The 9,814-nt window shown below is 47.3% G+C and overlaps 1 protein-coding gene across 2 annotated transcripts in view; it reads left to right on the top strand.

Moving 5' to 3' along the window:
- The window catches only part of CMTM4 (CKLF like MARVEL transmembrane domain containing 4), a 106,133-nt gene that overhangs the window by 71,002 nt on the left and 25,317 nt on the right, over positions 1-9,814 (top strand). The window lies entirely within an intron of this gene.

The following is a 9,814-nucleotide window of genomic DNA, read 5'->3' as shown; positions in this document are numbered from 1 at the left end:
CGCAATAAAGCGAGTCACACGAATTTTTTGGTTTCCCAGTGCATATAAAAGTTATGTTTACACTATACTGTAGTCTATTAAGTGTGCAATAGCATTATGTCTAAAAAAACAATGTACATACCTTAATTAAAAAATACTTTATTGCTAAAAAATGCTAACCATCATCTGAGCCTTCAGCGAGTCGTAATCTTTTTGCTGGTGGAGGGTCTTGCCTCAATTTGTAAAAAAATGCAATATCTGCGAAGCGCAATAAAGTGAAGCGCAATAAAACGAGGTATGCCTGTATTTGGAAATGCATTTTGTGTAAAGTGTCTAATGTTGATAAAGGAACTACTTGCTCTTGCACGTTGTTTAAAGGGAGAGACTCAAAACTGATAGCTCCCCAAATAAGGTTTCCTTTTCAGTGTATCCTTAACGTTTTGATCTGGACTTAAAAACATGCCCCAAATACTGAAGATACCTGCCTTCCTATAGGACAGCTGAATGTAGTCTAGGTCTAGGTTACATTTTGGGGTAATATGTTTAAATTTGGATTAGGAGTAAATGATGAAATTGGCAGTAGTATAATCTTGAAAACAGTTGTTCAGAAATGTTGGCCTAATCTTGTGTAGATACTGGAGGATCATCTGAATTTACTAGGTTTGCACAATACTGAATTTGTGGAAACCTTGCAGCTGTTGTTGGATCCAGAATTGAGCTAGAAAATAAGTTGCTTTAAAATTTAGGATTGGGGTTGGAAACAAAAGTGTAGGAGTATGGTTAGAAGATAGGGGTACAGAATTAACCCTGTTACTTCTGTTCCCTATGCAGAAATACTCCAAATTAAAGTCAGAATTCGGTGTCTGGTCTACTCTAGTCTTTCCCACTACTGTCAAAGGCACAGAATATGGCTTAGCTTATCCAGGGTGTTGAACTCCAGGTGCTTGCTTGCTTTCCCTTTCTTTTCTGTTTAGCACCATTTCCGTACATGTTCTAGTTTTAGGGAAAACATCTCAATGTTATAGTGTTGGAGATCTTGGCAGTTGCATTTTACAGACTTCTTTATTCTTTAATGATGCAGAATAAGATGGTCGGGAAATCAGTCATTCTTGTGCTTAGGGTAAAAGATGATTTCCTGCTGTAGAAACAGTACTGTGTTAAAGGCATATTGTCCAAAATATTCATATTTGGGCCAGCTGTTTTAGATGTGGGAAAAGCACGTGCTTTACAAGGAATGAGACCTATCTGGTTTCATACATAGAATCAGAACTGCTGGGCGAAGTAAATTAAAACAGTAAATCTAAATTTGAATGCAAGAAAGTTTTTGTTTTTTTTTGTTTTTTGTTTTTTGTTTAATGTCTTCAGCTATTTCTAAAATGGTATAAAAGCAATTTATTTCTTCTATTTATAGAACACGCGCATTGTGCTGTACTGTTAATTTAAGCAGTCTGGAAATAAGCATCTTGGTAGTGTGATATTCTTACTAAAATTTTGTGGGTAGTTTTCAAGCAGGAAAAATGCTGACCATTTCGTGGTTTTTCTGGAAACATGCACAATTACATCATTTGACCACACAATATTGCTTTGTGTGGTGCATGTTAGATAAACAGGAAAATTCTGTTACTTTTTAGTGCTTGGGTTGTTTGATATTATAAAAACAAATTTTATCTTTGACAGGAAAAATATACCTCTAGCGACCTTCCTAAACCTCCTTTTTGAGCTTAGTGCCTGTCATTGTATGTATTGTGCGTTTCACGTAAATACAGTATTTACTCAAATCCAAGATGAGCTCTTCTTTTTTTTAATGTGGGGGAGGGGAGACCCTCATTTTAGATCTGAGTACAAGCGGTAAGTCCAGACAACTGCTCCAGCTCTGGCTCTGACCCAAGGTTTGGTCTGGAGCCTTAGCCGCTGCTTGCCCTTCCCTCCTAGCCTTTTGCCTTCCACCCCTCTTCCACCCCTTCTCACCTTGTTGTCTCCTACCACAGCCTCTGGCTCCTTACTACCTTTTTCCTCCTGCCCCCCTCCCTTTTTCCTCCCCCTCCGCTTCCCCTTGTTCTTGCTTCAGCTCAGACCTGGTCGAGCCTGGGCCATAGAGAATGTGTTTGCTCTGGCCCTGGTTCAGTCCTGTATTTAATGGCAGTGGCAGCTTGGGCAAGGCCCTGGAGCAGAAGCTGGAGCTGCCATGCTGCTGCTGTGGGCCCGGAGCGAACATGGGCTTCATGCCCCAGGTCCCTCAGGCTACAGGGGGACAGACAACAGGGACAAACTGTTTTTGGGTGAGGGCAGGGACCCAGGGGTCAAGCTGCCTCTCCCCTGCCACTGCCTTTTTCCCTCCCCACTGTCTGCCCCTCTGCCACTGCTTTCCCATCTGCAGCTGTGGGAGGGACAAATTTAAGATGATCCCCTGATAATTAGACTCTATACGTAGAAAATTAGGACACATTTGTAGAATTCCACGTGTAGAATTTAATTATTGAGGGGTCATCTTAAATTCAGGGTCATCTTTGGTTTGGGTAAATACAGTACTATAACTTATTGCATCAAAAGTGCTCACATTTTATACAGCAAGTGCTGTAAATGTAGGCCACGTTCAGCCAGAGGGCAGATGACTTCCAGTAAGGACTTGACTATGGCAAACTCAGGAGAGTTAAGTTTTATTAATTTTAAGGTGTGAGGCTATTATGCCTAACTTGAAAACATACTGAACTCCAGTGTAGGTTCCCTTATTTAAGAGTAAAGCGGCTTTAGACTACTGCAGATTAAGCCTCCTTAGAGGTAAATGAAAGCCACTATACTTCTGAATGAGAGTATCTATGCTGGGGGTTCAGTGTGCTTTAATTAAAATGCATGATCTTCACAGCTTTAGTTCATGTGTTAATGTTCTTGAAATTCCCCATATAGATGAACCTGAAGTGAAACTGTCATTTGTTCTGGGATTCTAGCCTTAAAAAATAAAACAAAGGAAAACATGGGATTCAGCGTGGAAAAGAAGCGTAAACTATAGGATCCAATAGACATGTGGGGAGCCTGCTCTGATGCGATAAAAATCCAGTGTGTTGGAGCGGACTTGATTAATCTAGAGCCAGAGCATGGAAATTGATGTGCTCCGGCAGCCTTCTGCATCATGTGCATCAACATCCCCATGCTGAAAAAGTGGCAGTGGGGCGCTTTGAACTAAAACTCATTCAATGAGCTTTAGTTCAGAGTGCCCTGTTGCCATTTTTTTTTTGTGTGTGAGGATGCACGGGGACGCTGATACACATGATGTGCGGGTGCTTTTAATTAACGTGGGTTGTGAATTAAAGTGTCCAGTGAACACATGTAAAAATGCCCTACATACCTTTTTTTAAGCATCCTTTCCCAAAATGGGTTAGAAGTGGCAGTGCACAGTCATTATGTTAGCCTGCGTAATGGAGCTTCAGATGGCACTCTAGTGAAAAAACGACCCCCCAAAAACGCAAGAGATTTCTGCGTTCCGGGGAGCAGCTAGAAAGAACGCTCCACCTGGTCGTTCACTTTCTTTCAGAACTTCCCTTCTAGTCCCTTTGTAGCTTATCTTTTAATTTTTTGCCTTTTATTTCTTCCTCTTGCATTTCTCCAAGAATGTTATGTCTCATAGTTCCTAGGTGCAGTGATTCAGAAGCTGACTGGGATGAAAATTGTGTGACCCTCTGATGTGGCGTTAGACATTCTTGTTCTGGATGGAGCCTGAGAAATAAGAGGGTAGAAGGCAAAGGATAACTACCACAAAATATAGTCCATGGTATTTCTGTGTTCTTAGGCCCTTGGGTTTGAGCTGTTTTCCTTTCCTTTACTCCTCTGTCTGAAATTCAGAGGTTGGGAAAGTGTTATTGGGAACCTGCTGCTGGAGGCAACTGCAGGAGTCTTCAAAACCTTTCCAGCTGTCTTTGTAGAACTTCTTTCTGATTCTTTTTTTTTTTGCCTGGGTAGGGTAAATGCACCTCTAAGCCTTCTGTGTGGCAGATCCTCCTTTTGCATGGATAAAGCATGGGTTATCTTTGGCAGGTGAGAGTGGATGGAACCGACTACTCATACCTGCATAAGCTAGAGGCCTTTGCTCTGTCATGAGAGAGCCCCTTGGGGTGTGAAGAAAGCTGCAGTGTTGCCACATCTCTCAAAGAATTTGGAGGTACCAGAGAAATTCAGCCCTAAATTTGGTGCTTTTTGGTGTTTTAGAATCATAGGGCTGGAAGGGACCCTGAAGGATCATCAGGTCCAGCCCCCTGCATGAGCAGGGAAGACATCTGGGGTCAGGTGACCCCAGCCAGGTGACTGTCCAGTCTTCTCTTGAAGACTTCTAGGGTAGATGATTGCACCACCTCTGGGGGGACCTTGTTCCAAAGTCTGGACACTCTAGTTGTGAAGACATTTTTCCTAATGTTCAGCCTGAAACTATCTTCCAGGAGTTTGTGGCCGTTGTTTCTAGTTTTCCCCCAGAGCGCCCTGGTGAACAGTTGTTCACCGAACCCCTGATGTACGTCTCTTATATAGCAGTAAGCTGCAATCAGGTCCCCTCTCTGTCTTCTTTTCTTTAGGCTGAAGAGTCTGAGATCCTTCAGCCTCTCCTCATATATGGCTTGCCATGCAAGACCCTGATCATGCGAGTGGCCCTTCTCTGGACCCTCTCGAGCTTTAGCACGTCCTTGTTGAAGTGCGGTGCCCGGAACTGGACGCGATATTCCAGCTGCGGCTGCACCAATGTTGAGTAAAGCAGGAGAATCACTTCTTTGGTCTTACTGGAGATGCATTGATTGATGCATGCCAGAGTTTTATTGGCCCTAGTGGCTACTGCGTTGCATTGCTGGCTCAAATTCATGCTGGGGTCTATTGTTACCCCCAGATCCTGTTCATTTGTAGTGCTGGTCTGATTAGCGGTGCCTACCCTGTAGGTGTGCTGGGGGTTCTTCCTTTCCAGATGCAGCACTTTGCATTTCTCTACGTTGAACCTCATCTGGTTCCGTTCTGCCCAGCATGCCAGCCTGTCTAGGTCTGCCTGTATCCGCAGCCTATTGTGGGTGTGTTTGCGCAACCCCGTATATTGGTGTCATCTGTGAACTTGGCCAAGGGGCTTTTCACCTTCTCCTCCAGGTCATTGATGAAGATGTTGAACAGCACTGGGCCAAGTACTGACTCCTGTGGTATGCTGCTGCCCACATCTTGCTAGGATGACACTGATTCATTTATTTGGACTCTGCGTCCTACTCTGCAACTAGTTTCACACACACTTGATAGTCCCTCAGTTGAGCCTGGTATCTTCCAGTTTTCTGACCAGTACCTCATGGGATACCAGGTCAAAGGTTTCAAAGGAAGTTGAGGTATATGATGTCAAACACTGGTCTCTCATCCAGGTGACAAGTCACCTGATCAAGGAAAGAAATGAGGTTGGTCAGACAAGATCTGCCCGTGACAAAGCCATGCTGGCTGTCATTCAGCATCATGCTGTCTGCAAGTTTGTCACATTAGCTTCTTTGTTGAATGTTTTTAGGATTTTCCCTGGAATAGAAGTTAAGCCAATTGGCCTATAGTTTCCTAGGTCTTTACGCTTCTGCTTCTTGAAGATGGGCACGACATTGGCCCTCTTCCAGTCCTCTGGGGTTTCTCCAGAGGCCCATGATTTTTGAAAGACCTTTGCCAGGGGCTCTGCAACTCTTGCAGCACCCTTGGGTGGAGTTAATCTGGTCCTGCTGATTTTATATATGTCTGATTTCTTTAATTGATCATACACCAGATCTATGGCAGTGGTGGGAACAGTGTCAACCCTGCCCTACTCATTCTGTGCCCTACCTGGTGTGTTGTTCCCCTTGGTCTTGTGAAAGACCCAGGCAAAATAGTCATTTAGGAATTCTGTTTTGTGTTTTTTGTTTCGTTTTTTTCCTGAGTGGTGGTGACCAGGCATCCTGAGGCATTGAGCAGTGGCCTCACACTCCCATTAGTTTTCCTTTTACTCCCTATGTAGCTAAAGAAGGACTTCTCGTTGTCTTTGATTCTTGTAGCTAGTTTTACTTCGGTTTCTGCCTTAGCCTGCCTAATTTGATTTCTACAAGTGTGGGCCATTGTCAAGTAGTTTTCCTTAGAGCCTGTCCCAAGCTTTCATTGTTTGTATGCCTCTTTCTTTTTCTGTACGAGGGCTGCACTTCCCTGCTTAGCCAGGAGGGTTGTGTTTTGTTTTTTTTTTTATTTTTTTATTTTTACCCTTCTGCTACTTTTTCTCTGTAAGGAAATAGATTTTTTTTCTGAGCCTTAAGGACTGTGTCCTAAAGGGACGGCCATTCTTCTCATGCTTCCTTTACCTGTGGTCCTTGGTCTCTCAGGGCATTCTCTGCTAGTGACCTGAGCTTATTAAAATTTGTGTTTTTGAAGTCTAAGACTTCGAGCTTGGTATCTGTTTTGTCAGCCTTGCGACGACCTGTGAATGTAATGATTTCATGGTCACTACCACCTAGCTGCCCTCTGTTTAAGTTGGTCACCAGGTCATCCACTTTGGCTAGGACCAGGTCAAGAAGTGCATTGCCTCTAGTTGGCCTGTGCATCTGCTGAGTCAGAAAAAGCAGTTTGGGGCTGGTCAGAAAGGATTGTGATCGATCTGAGCTGGTCAGGCATTCCTTCCAAGAGATGTCTGGGTAGTTGAAGTCATACATGACAACCATGTCCCATGGCCTCCGTTAGTTCATGGGTGAACGCTAGATCAAGTTCCTCCCTTGGGTTAAGTGGCCTGTAGTATACACCTACAGTCAGGTCTCTCTTGCCGCACCTCCCCCGGACCTTGACCCAGAGAGTTTCAAGCTGTTCTTTTTTGGGGCTGACGTAGGGAGGTACACTGCTTCTTCACATGGAGGGCAACATCCCCACCTCTCTTCCGTACCTGATCTCTTCTGTGAAAAATGTAGCCTTTTATGGCTATGCTGCAGTCGTGAGAGGAGTCCCACCAGGTCTCCGTGATCCCTACTGGATTGATAGTAGTGCCCAGTGGAAAGCAGGAGGACTAGTTCCTCCTGCTTCTTCCCCAGGCTTCTGGCATTGGTGTACAGGCACCTGAGTCCTTCTGCTGAGGTCACTGGCTGCCTGTTGCGTTGAAGGGAAGCTGTTTTCTCAGTTCCTGTAAGAGTGGCTTGCTTGGTTTCATTGTCAGTGGTGCTTTCCTGTATATTGGTCCCCAGGTAGGCTCCAGTTAGCATTTCCCTATCCCCTTGTGATCTTAGTTTAAAGTGTTTTGTTGCATTTCACAGGATGTAATCGGGATTTGGGTGGAAGAAGGAGCTCTCACAAGCACTGAGTGTCTAGAAAGACTAGCCAAGAAGTTTCAGTGTGTCCATAACAACAAACTTGACTTTCTGAATCTGCCCAAAGTAGACTTAGCTCTGTTGTTTACTGGGAAATACAGAAACAATTAATTCTCATATAAGAAGATTCCTTCCTGAAAGATTCCAGAGAAACATTGACTTCTCGGGACTTCTCTAAGACTACTTGACTTCATCAGCTTCCATTTCTTTTGCCTCTGGCTGTGTTAGTGTGGACAGACTCCCTGTCCAAAGTAATTTACCTTAAATGTCAGAAAGTCATATGGTCTATAAGCATCCTTAAGAATTCATTTATGTAAGATGCATCACAAGACACTTGTTTTGTCAGGACTTGTTATGGGACACAGTACGGTTTCAATTACGCATTTACAGCTGCAGGCATGGAAGCCTTACAGGAGAACTCTTTGGGGAGAGGATTCCTCTGAGTAAGCTAACAAGAGCTATAAATATTGAGAGCATTAATATCCTATACTGCAAGCCACAACAGTCCTTTTATGGCTGTTGTTCAAACAGTACAACAGGAGAAGGGTGGACCAGGCTGGAGTCCGGAACTATGGTACAGTGACTTGACAGAATGAGGCTCAGCCCCAGCTAGCCAGGCAGCTTGACTTCAGCATAGTCTGCTTTGATAGGGAATTGCTCATAAGCATGGTTTCTCAAGAAGCTGGTTATTGAACATTGGCCAGGGGGTCTGTGCTGTTCACCTATACTAAATAAATAAATATTTAAGGGCCCCCAAATACATATGACATGAAACATGCATCTGTTTTGTTTCATCACAAACCTCCAAACCTAGAAGGTTGTAATGAGGGGGGAAATTAAGTTTTTTCAGGCTTGTAGAAGATAATGTCAGGAAACCTGAAACCTATTCCAAGGATTTCCTTTTAGTAAAAGATACTATAGCCTTTCTGTGTATATACGAGACATATGAATGGACCTTTGAATAGCGTAGTACAGGGATAGGCAATGTTTTTTTGGCTGGAGTGCCGAAAAACCCACAATGCCTACCTTGGAAGATGCTGGAGTGCCAGCCTGCCAGAAAAACCAAATGAGAGCAGGAGGGGGTACATGGCAGGGTACCCTGTTTATGTCCCTGCCCCCCAGGCCTGCTACCCCTTTCCCCTTAGCCCAGGCTCTGTGGCTATCAGCAACTACCCAGAACCTGGACCAGCTGCAGCCAGGAGGCTGCAAACAGCTGCTGCCTCCCAGACCCGAGTCCGGGCTCTGGGGAGGCAGCAGATACTGGTGATGCTCCCTGCTGTGCTGCCCTCACACACACTGCACTCCCGGCCCTGCTGCCCTGCCCTGGGCCCTCCCAAGCGCAGTGTGTGCAACCCAGAGTGGCAGCGCACAGAGGGACTGCACAGGGAAGTTGTCTGCTGCTGCAAGCTCCGCGCTGCCTGGGTCACACTTCCCCCGTGTGACCCAGAACCAGCATGGGCAGTACCCAGGGTTGGCCCCTCGCTACTGCCCCTGCCTGCGGGGTAAGTGTGGCCAGGGCAGTGGGGAGCTTGGAGTGACAGGCAGCTTTCTGCACCCCCCTGCCGTGTCCTGCCATACAGTGGGGAGCATTGCCAGTATCTGCTGTCTCCCCAGAGCCCAAGGGCTGGATCTGGGGCTGGGAGGGGCCTGGGGCTGGGAGGCAGCAGCTGTTTGTAGCCTCCTGGTTGCAGCCGGCCCAGGTTCATGGTAGCTGCTGATAACCACGGAGCCTGGGCTGCTTGCAGCAGGGCTTCCATCCTCCCAGCCATCTGCTGGGAGGTATCAGCAGCTACCATGAACCTGGGCCAGCTGCAGCTGAGAGACTGCAAAGAACTGCTGCCTCCCACCCCAGCCCTGGCTGTCTCCCGGCCCTGGGCTCTGGGAAGACAGTAGGTGCCGGCACTGTGCCTGTTGAAGCTGGGGCCGTGGGCAGTGTGGGGCCAGGGCCACCCAGCAGCAGGGGGCTGGAGCTGGGCTGTTGCTAGCGCTGGATGGGGCCTGTGGCAGCACCGGGTTGAGGCCGGGGCCGTGCAGGGCTGGGGGCTGTGGCAGTGGTGGTGCCAGCTGGTGCTGGTGCCACCAGCAGCATGGGGCTGGGGCCTTCGGCAGCGCCGGGTTGGGACTGGGCCCCGGGCCCAGCCCCGGCCTGACACTGATGATGGCCCTGACCTGGCAGTGTCGCTGTGTGCTGGGGCCCATGGTGGCTGTGAGGGCTGGGGCCAGGCCCACTGGCAGCTGGCACCACTATCGCGGCTGGGGCCTGGGCCCAGCCTGGCTCCAGCTGGCTGCCAGGGATGTGTGCAGCGTTGGGGCCTGTGCAGGGCCTGGACCCATCCTGACACTGCCAACGGGCCAGGCCTGGCAGCAGCACTGGGCTGGGGTAGACAGCAGCAGTGGAGGTGCTGGCCAAGGTCGGGCCCTCCAGCAGTGCCAGCATGGGGCTGGGGCTTGGTCTGCTGGCATCATGTGGCTGGGCCTGCTGCCGGTGCTGGGATGTGGCTGGGCCCCGCGTAGGTCTGCAGGCCTGGGCC

This window comes from Gavialis gangeticus, unplaced genomic scaffold (genome assembly GCF_001723915.1).
Source record: "Gavialis gangeticus isolate Ggan-Ray unplaced genomic scaffold, GavGan_comp1, whole genome shotgun sequence".
NCBI lineage: Eukaryota > Metazoa > Chordata > Crocodylia > Gavialidae > Gavialis > Gavialis gangeticus.
This window is presented reverse-complemented; position numbering and strand designations above follow the sequence as displayed.